The 9,998-nt window shown below is 49.5% G+C and overlaps 1 long non-coding RNA gene across 1 annotated transcript; it reads right to left on the bottom strand.

The window, feature by feature from the left end:
- Positions 1 to 1,857: 1,857 nt before the first annotated feature.
- On the bottom strand, positions 1,858 to 5,942 carry LOC148684319 (uncharacterized). Its single transcript, XR_015946484.1, has 2 exons — positions 5,702 to 5,942; positions 1,858 to 2,216 (listed from the first exon to the last, which is right to left on the bottom strand). It is a non-coding gene; the product is annotated as an uncharacterized LOC148684319 (long non-coding RNA).
- Positions 5,943 to 9,998: the final 4,056 nt, after the last annotated feature.

Here is a 9,998-nt window from a genome sequence, read left to right on the forward strand (position 1 = left end):
TGGTCAAACTCATGTTCGTAGCTTCGAGAACACTGTCCAACCATCTCGTCCTCTGTCGTCCCCTTCTCCTTGTGCCCTCAATCTTTCCCAACATCAGGGTCTTTTCCAAGGATTCTTCTCTTCTCATGAGGTGGCCAAAGTATTGGAGCCTCAGCTTCAAGATCTGTCCTTCCAGGGAGCACTCAGGGCTGATTTCCTTAAGAATGGATAGGTTTGATCTTCTTGCAGTCCATGGGATTCTCAAGAGTCTCCTCCAGCACCATAATTCAAAAGCATCAATTCTTCGGCGATCAGCCTTCTTCATGGTCCAGCTCTCACTTCCATACATCACTACTGGGATGTATAAATGGACATCCTATTTATTCCTATTATTCCTATTATTAATAATAATAACACCCCGCCCATCTGACTGGGTTGCCCCAGCCACTCTGGGTGGCTTCCAACATATACCGGTATGGTGTTGTTTAGTCGTTTAGTCGTGTCCGACTCTTCGTGACCCCATGGACCATAGCACGCCAGGCACTCCTGTCTTGCACTGGGTCGAGGCCGTTTAGGGCTTTCAAGGTCAGCACCAACACCTTGAATTGTGCTCGGAAACGTACTGGGAACCAATGTAGATCTTTCAAGACCAGTGTAATGTGCTCCCAGTGGCCACTCCCAGTCACCAGTCTAGCTGCCGCATTCTGGATTAGTTGCACCTTCCGGGTCACCTTCAAAGGTAGCCCCACGTAGAGCGCATTGCAGTAGTCCAAGCGGGAGATAACCAGAGCATGCACCACTCTGGCGAGACAGTCTGCCAGCAGGTAGGGTCTCATCCTGCATACCAGATGGAGCTGGTAGACAGCTGCCCTGGACACAGAATTGACCTGCGCCTCCATGGACAGCTGTGAGTCGAAAATGACTCCCAGGCTGCACACCTGGTCCTTCAGGGGCACAGTTACCCCATTCAGGACCAGGGAGTCCTCCACACCTGCCCGCCTCCTGTTCCCCCCCAAACAGCACTTCTGACTTGTCAGGATTCAACCTCAATTGTTAGCCACCATCCATCCTCCAACCGTGAGAGCATCTTGGTACTGGCATACTGAGTGGGCCTTGCGCCAGCAAGCAGGGCAGAGAGTTTGGACACTCTTAAATTCTTCAACTGCCCTTCATCCAAGGATCACATATCTCGGGTACCAGAGTCCATTAGGGAATGGCTGCAGAATTGTGCCAGACAGGGAATTCCTGGGTTAGCCTATGGCGAACCAGACTAGCTAGTGATGTCACAGGGAAATTTGTCCTTTTTGAAATCAAAAGGTGTTCTGGGAACAAGGAGGAGGAAGTAAGCAGAACCATATTAGCACAGACTGGAGGAGGCATGACCAGTGCCGGATTTATGTATAAGCTAAACCACAGAGCCTTGGGCTTGCTGATCGGAAGGTCGGCAGTTCAAATCCCCGCGACGGGGTGAGCTCCCGTTGCTCGGTCCCAGCTCCTGCCAACCTAGCAGTTCGAAAGCACATCAAAGTGCAAGTAGATAAATAGGGACCGCTCCGGCGGGAAGGTAAATGGCATTTCCGTGTGCTGCTCTGGTTCACCAGAAGCAGCTTTCTCATGCTGGCCACATGACCCGGAAGCTGTCTGCGGACAAACGCCGGCTCCCTCGGCCTATAGAGCGAGATGAGCGCCACAACCCCAGAGTTGGACACGACTGGACCTGATGGTCAGGGGCCCCTTTACCTTTACCTTACGTCCATAAATTACCATAAAGCAAATATTCAACACATGTTCTGCACAGCCTCCCTTGAAGACTTCTGTGTACTATTTCCGAAGATAGTAGCCCCCCCCCAAAAAAAAACCTCACATGCACACACACAGTTTGCAACGATATAGATTGTTTAATTAGCCAAAGGTCTGGGAAAAGAGGGATATTTTTGCACGGCGGCTAAAACAAGCCCTTGTTTCCCCCGAAAGACAACAGCGCAGGGAGGTTGTATCGTCGCCGGGTTCTTGCAAAGCTGTTTCCGCCTGTTTGTGCATTTCCCAAAAGACTGGGAGACGACGGGGGTGCCTTGGCACTGTTAACGCTTCCTTTTCGGATCGCCTCGAGACTTTTAGCGGCCTCTCAAGCCGGCGAGGCACCCTGGACGAATTGTGACAATCCTCCGGCCGTTCATCCATCTGACCAAAGCGCAGGCAAAACTTCTCCATCTAGTGGACCGCCTGACTCTCATTCCCTGTAAAAGGAAGGTGCTTGGGAGAATGAACATGGCAGAGTCAGGGGGTAGGAGTTGGGAGTTACTACTACCCCTATGTGGGACACGGGTGGCGCTGTGGTCTAAACCACAGAGCCTAGGGCTTGCTGATCAGAAGGTCGGCGGTTCGAATCCCCATGACGGGGTGAGCTCCTGTTGCTCGGGAATAAAAGGTCATATAACCCGTGGGGCTTTTCAGTTTGGAGAAAAGGCAAGCAAGTTGGGACATGATCAAAGAGTATTGTTATGGGTTAGTAGGGGAAGAGGGATCTGCCAGATCCCTGGGGGCAAGATTCCCATACCCTCCAACATTTTCTGTCCCAAATCTAGGACATCTCCCATCATGTTGCCTGTGCCCCCACCCCTCACCTGCCCAGGCTGCATTGGCCCACAACCGCCACTGCCATGCAACGCCCCTACTGGCTGCTGTCGTCTAAACCACTGAGCCTCTTGGGCTTCCTGATCAGAAGGTCGGCGGTTCGAATCCCTGCGATGGGGTGAGCTCCTGTTGCTCTGTTCTAGCTCCGGTCAGCCTAGCAGTTTGAAAGCACATCAAAGTGCAAGTAGATAAATAGGTACGGTGGGAAGGTAAACGATGTTTCCATGCGCAGCTCTGGTTCGCCAGAAGCAGCTTTGTCATGCTGGCCACATGACCCGGAAAAACTGTCTGCGGACAAACGCCGGCTCCCTCGGCCTATAGAGCGAGGTGAGTGCCGCAACCCCAGAGTTGTCCGCGACTGGACCGAACGGTCAGGGGTACCTTTACCTTTACTATACCCACAACCAAACACACAGATAAAAATTCTGAGCATATTATTATACAGTACTGTACTTTTTATTTATAATTATGGCATGTAAATCTCTCCTTTTCCTCCAAGGAGCTCTGGGCAGCTTGCATGGTTCTCACCTGCCTTGCTTCATCCCCCAAACAGACCTGTGAGGTGGATTCGGCTGAGAGGCAGCGACAAGCCCAAGGCCACCCAGGATTTGAACCCCAGCCTCTCCCAGGCCCTAGTCTGGCACTGCTGCCTCTATGCCCACATTGGCTCTGCATACGATGACGCAGGAATCGTACCCTGTGCGGGGCAAATGGACAGAACACACGTTCTCTTCAAATATCTCAAGGGTTGCCCCACAGAATCATAGAATCATAGAGTTGGAAGAGACCCCAAGGGCCATCCAGTCCAACCCCCTGCCAAGCAGGAAACACCACCAAAGCATTCTTGACATATGCCTGTCAAGCCTCTGCTTAAAGACTTCCAAAGAAGGAGACTCCACCACACTCCTTGGTAGCAAATTCCACTGCCGAACAGCTCTTACTGTCAGGAAGTTCTTCCTAATGTTGAGGTGGAATCTTCTTTCTTGTTGTTTGAATCCATTGCTCCAGGTCCGCTTCTCTGGAGCAGCAGAAAACAACCTTTCTCCCTCCTCTATAGGACATCCTTTTATATATTTCAACATGGCTATCATATCACCCCTTAACCTTCTCTTCTCCAGGCTAAACATAACCAGCTCCCTAAGCCGTTCCTCATAAGGCATCGTTTCCAGGCCTTTGACCATTTTGGTTGCCCTCTTCTGGACACGTTCCAGCTTGTCAGTGCCCAGAACTGGACACAGTACTCCAGGTGAGGTCTGACCAGAGCAGAATACAGTGGTACTATTACTTCCCTTGATCTAGATGCTATACTCCTATTGATGCAGCCCAGAATTACATTGGCTTTTTTAGCTGCTGCATCACACTGCTGACTCATGTCAAGTTTGTGGTCTACCAAGACTCCTAGATCCTTTTCACATGTACTGCTCTCAAGCCAGGTGTCTCCCATCCTGTATTTGTGCCTTTCAAAAAAAATTGCAAGCTTGCTTTCTCCTGTTCCAGAGGGTAGGATCTGAACCAATGAAGGCGGCTTCTCCTTCCCTGGAGGTTTTTAAGCAGAGGTGGGCTGGCCATCTGTCATGGATGGTTTTGCTGAGATTCCCGCATTGCAGGGGGTTGGACTAGAGGACCTTTGGGGTCACCTCCCAATTCTACGATTCCATGATGGGAAATTGTGATCTGGAGGGCCCTGCATGCACCTAATAATAATATTTATTTATTTATTTATTCATTCATTTATTCATTTATACCCCTCCCATCTGGCTGGGTATCCCCAGCCACTCTGGGCAACTTCCAACAAAGATTAAAAAATACATTAAAACATCAGTTATTAAAAACTTCCCTAAACAGGGCTGCCTTCAGGTGTCTTCTAAACATCAGGTTTATCTCCTTGACATCTGATGGGAGGGCGTTTCACAGGGCGGGCGCCACCACTGAGAAGGCCCTCTGCCTGGTTCCCTATAACTTGGGTTTTCGCAGAGAGGGAACCGCTGGAAGGCCCTCGGTGCTGGACCTCAGTGTCTGGGGAGAACGATGGGGGTGGAGACGCTCCTTCACGTCTACTGGAGCGAGGCCGTTTAGGGCTTTTAAAGGTCAGCACCAACACTTTGAGTTGTGCTCGGAAACGTACTGGGAGCCAATGTAGGTCTTTCAGGACGGGTGTTATGTGTTCTCAGCGGCCACTCCCAGTCACCAGTCTAGCTGCCGCATTCTGGATTAGTTGTAGTTTCCGGGTCAGCTTCAAAGGTGGCCCCACATAGAGCGCATTGCAGTAATCCAAGCGAGAGATAACCAGAGCATGCACCACTCTGGCGAGACAGACCATCCCTGCAGGAATTCCTTTGTACAATATCTTGGGGGGAAAAAAATGAAAGGCACAAATACAGGATGGGTGACACCTGGCTTGAGAGCAGTACATGTGAAAAGGAGTCTTGGTAGACCACAAACTTGACATGAGTCAGCAGTGTGATGCAGCAGCTAAAAAAGCCAATGCAATTCTGGGCTGCATCAATAGAAGTATAGCATCTAGATCAAGGAAGTAATAGTACCACTGTATTGTGCTCTGGTCAGACCTCACCTGGAGTACTGTGTCCAGTTCTGGGCACCACAGTTCAAGAAGGATACTGACAAGCTGGAACGTGTCCAGAAGAGGGCAACCAAAATGGTCAAAGGCCTGGAAACGATGCCTTATGAGGAACGGCTTAGGGAGCTGGGTATGTTTAGCCTGGAGAAGAGAAGGTTAAGGGGTGATATGATAGCCATGTTCAAATATATAAAAGGATGTCGTATAGAGGAGGGAGAAAGGTTGTTTTCTGCTGCTCCAGAGAAGCGGACACGGAGCAATGGATTCAAACTACAAGAAAGAAGATTCCACCTAAACATTAGGAAGAACTTCCTGACAGTAAGAGCTGTTCGGCAGTGGAATTTGCTGCCAAGGAGTGTGGTGGAGTCTCCTTCTTTGGAGGTCTTTAAGCAGAGGCTTGACAGGCATATGTCAAGAATGCTTTGATGGTGTTTCCTTCTTGGCAGGGGGTTGGACTGGATGGCCCTTGTGGTCTCTTCCAACTCTACGATTCTATGATTCAGCACCCACCTGCATCTCCTGGTTGGCTGCATCCTTGGGGCCTCCATCTCCTTCCCCCAATTTGGAGCCTCTTGGAGCTGAGTCTTCCTGCAGGGCGACAGCCCCACAAACCACCAAGCCCACCAGCAGCACCAGCAGCCAGAAGCTGCACAACTTGTTGGGTCTGGGTTTGGGCATGGTGACCTGGAGAGAATGAGAAGGGGAGAAGATTCAGGGTTGTCGTCTGTCCTCAAGGTGGAAGGAAGTCCTCCTCCAGGGGAGAGAGGAACATCATGAAAGCACCTCTTTAGCCGTTGGAACCTCAGAGTTTCCCCATCACATGAACGTTGTGGTCTCACAGTTGGGTAGGGGCCTCCATGGGGGAATAAGGAATAAACGACATGGCTGCCTTCATAAGAAAATAAGGAACTGCTTGCATCAAGTCAGACCACTGGTCTATCAGTTACACATATCTCCGCATGTGTAACAACAGGTAAACTTTGGAACTCCCTGCCTCTTGAAATCTGGAAGGTGCCTTCACTATGCACTTTTTGGTGCCTGCTAAAAACATCCTGGCAAATAGAAGGGGAAGAAAAGGCGGCAGTGAGAGATTTTACTTTCTTGGGTTCCAGGATCACTGCAGATGGTGACAGTAGTCACGAAATTAAAAGACGCCTGCTTCTTGAGAGAAAAGCAATGAGAAACCTAGACAGCATCTTAAAAAGCAGAGACATCACCTTGCCGACAAAGGTCCGTATAGTTAAAGCTATGGTTTTCCCAGTAGTGATGTATGGAAGTGAGAGCTGGACCATTAAGAAGGCTGATTGCCAAAGAATTGATGCTTTTGAATTATGGTGCTGGAGGAGACTCTTGAGAGTCCCATGGACTGCAAGAAGATCAAACCTATCCATTCTGAAGGAAATCAGCCCTGAGTGCTCACATGAGTTTGACCAAACTGCGGGAGGCAGTGCAAGACAGGAGTGCCTGCCGTGCTCTGGTCCATGGGGTCACGAAGAGTCGGACACGACTAAACAACAACAACAGCATCCCATTGGTCAGATTGAACCCAGCATCAAGGGACCTACCAATTGGGTGTTGTGGCTATCCAATCGTACCCACCCACAGCACAAGGGTTTGTTGCCAGGTCTCACCACAACATGTGCCCTCTTTGAGGGAGGACACGATTAACAAAGAAGGATTCACAAACAAAAATTAATTTGAAGGGTATATCTAGATCTAGATCTGGAGTGGCTACATGTTGTTGTTGTTGTTGTTGTTGTTGTTGTTGTTGTTGTTGTTGTTGTTGTTGTTATAATTATTATTACAAAGTAATATTCATAAATAAATGAGAATAAAAATGTGCACTCCTGCATATTCCCCGTCTTACCTTAATGGCACATGTTAATTTATCTTTAATAGCTAGATCCTACCCTTCTTTATGCCATTCTTCCATGTTATATTCTACCTTCCCCTTCCACTTCCCGGTTATAATAATACTGCTACTTTCTGCCTTCATCCTTGCGAGCTGTTTTTAAACCGCCCGACTTAAGAGGGTGTTTTTAAATTTCTTTTTTGACAAAACGAGGCCACCGACTTTTGCAAATGCTTTATTGAGACGTAAGAGCTGGAAGAGCCATGAGGAACTTCTCGAAGAGCTGACTCTTCGCTTGTTGAGACTTTGCATCGGGGTGGAATAGCCTCGGTTGCATCTCCTGGACCAGTATGTGCTTCTTCGGAGACTGGAGGGGGGGCAGAGAGAAGAGGGGCTGCCAAGGGTACGTTGCTAACAGCGAGAGGTCTTGCAGCCACCTTTCCTTCGGTGACGGTGAGGCCAGGCACCTGCTATGGAACTCCCGCACCCAGGCCTCCACCTCCGAACCCATCTGCCTTTGACGCATCTGCACTCAAAACAGCTCCACTTTGCCTGCAACAGAAAGAGGCAAGGTTGGCAAGGAGAATGGGGTGAAAACAGTGTGACCAGCAATGAGTGGAGGGGCCAGCTACAGTTTCAATGAACATAGCTGCCAAGTCTCCCGTATTCCCCGGGAAATCCCCGTTTTTCCAGCTGTTCCTAGCTGAAAAAACAGATTTTTTTGTTTTCCCCGGTTTATTCTGGCGCGGCGGCCATTTTGGAACTGGGCGGAGCATGCTCAGAAGCGACTTTTGATGCTGCTCTGCCCAGTTGCGTGGGCAGTGCGACTTCTGGCGCGGTGGCCATTTTGGAACTTGGCAAAGCAGCATCAAAAGTCACTTCTGAGCATGCTCCGCCCAGTTCCAAAATGGCTGCAGCGCTACTTCCGGTCTGCTATTTCCGGCCCGGTCCCTTATTTCTCCGACAGCAACTTGGCAGGTATGTCAATGAAGGATCCGTGTAAGTTGGCACGCTCTCTTTCATGGAAGGTTTTTAAACAGAGGTCGGGTGGCTATTTTAGCCATCATTTTAGGGGGTGAATCTTTGCAAATTTCTTCAGTGAGTGCCTTTCAAAACGTGGGGTTTTTTGGGTATGAGGAATTCAAATCTGCTATTACTTTTGTGACTGGACAACATTTAGTTTGGCTGCTCAATATCTGAGGAAGAAGCACATGAACTGTTTTTGGAAAAGCGAAGAATTTTAATGTTGCCTTCTTGAAATGTCAGGCAATGCTAAATAATAATAATAAGATTGGTCCTTGGCAATCATGGTTAGTGATTCCTTTTCAGTTTTACACACATTATGCTTGCCCAGCAAGACCAAATCATGTTCCTTTAACCAAAATACCTTTTAGAACTTTCCCAAGCCATTTTAGAACTTTTGAGCACCTCTTGTTTTGGGAATCTGAAACTTACCTTCCAATTCCTGTACTGCAGAATCCGGGACCGGCAGCCGCGTGACACCGGAAGTTGCGTCGACGTAACTTCCGGTGTCGCTTTGCCCTTCTATGGGCACCTAAAATGGCCGCCGCCGGCTTCGAAAGTCGCTTGTACATATGTCAGGAAGTGCGTCAACGCAACTTCCGGTGTCGCTCCACCCATCTATGGGCACCAAAAATGGCCGTCGCCAACACCGGAAGTTGCGTCTATGCGTGCCCATAGAAGGGCAAATTGGAAAGGAAAAAAATGGCCACCGGCAGGAGAAAATAACGGAGAAAAACGGGAGACGAAGTGATACGGGGGACCACCGGGAAAAGGTAAGTAAAAACGGGGGTTTCCCGGGGAAAACGGGGTACTTGGCAGCTATGATCTAAAACCTAGTATAGAAACCAGCAGCAAGGTAGGGCTCATTGAGACTCTGGCAGGACACAGACCCCTTGGACATAAGGCAAGAGAGCTGCCCAGGCTGACTAGAAGCCCCCAAGCTGTGCCCAAGTTTCTATTGCTAGGGTATAAAGGAGCAAACAACTCGGGTGCCTCCACCAAAACTCCATCCTATGCAGCTTGGGACCCTCGTACCTACGGGACCGCCTCTCCTGGTATGCCCCGCGGAGGACCTTAAGGTCCACAAACAACAATATTCTGGAGATCCCGAGCCATAAGATGGCTAGATTGGCCTCTACTAGAGCCAGGGCCTTTTCAGTACTGGCCCCAACTTGGTGGAACGCTCTTTCCCAGGAGACCAGGGCCCTGCGGGATTTGTCATCTTTCCGCAGGGCCTGCAAGACAGAGCTGTTCCGCCTGGCCTTTGGGTTAGACTCAGCTTGACCCCTGTGTTTTCCTCCCTCATGGCTTGGATTTATGGAATACTTGAATTGAGGCTGCATTTTAAATTTTAATACGGTATTTTAATCTGTATTTTAATTAATTGTTTTTATGTTTTATTGTAATTCTGTTGGTGTCAGCCGCCCTGAGCCCGGTTTTTGACTGGGGAGGGCGGGGTATAAATAAAATTATTATTATTATTATTATTATTATTATTATTATCATCCTCACCTGTGCCTCCTGCTTGGCTGCATCCTCGGGGCCTCCGCCACCTTCCACCAAGATTGCCACTCTTGAAATGGTGTCTCCTGGTGGGGCGGCAGCCCCTCTCAACACCAAGCCCACCACTAGCGCCAGAAGCAGCCAGAAGCACCGCATCGCCCTCGAGGCGCTCCGAGGCACCGCACGACTCTTCGCGTCCGGGATTTGGGGAGGGTAGAAGCTCCAGCTGATGGTGTAGGAGGTGTGGGGAGAGAATGAGCACCCAGAGGGAGAGGTTTGGAGAGGGGGATGAATTCCGAAAGCGGGAAGGAAGTTTCCCAAGCGCTTCTTGTTCTGGAAAGGGGAACTAAATTCAAGGACTAAGTTGGGTAAGAATCTAACAGAAGAGACATAGTACTAGTTTGCTATGGAAATGACAGGGGGGGGCAC

The sequence above is a fragment of the Zootoca vivipara genome, chromosome 11 (genome assembly GCF_965207765.1).
Source record: "Zootoca vivipara chromosome 11, rZooViv2.hap1.1, whole genome shotgun sequence".
Classification (NCBI taxonomy): Eukaryota; Metazoa; Chordata; class Lepidosauria; order Squamata; family Lacertidae; genus Zootoca; species Zootoca vivipara.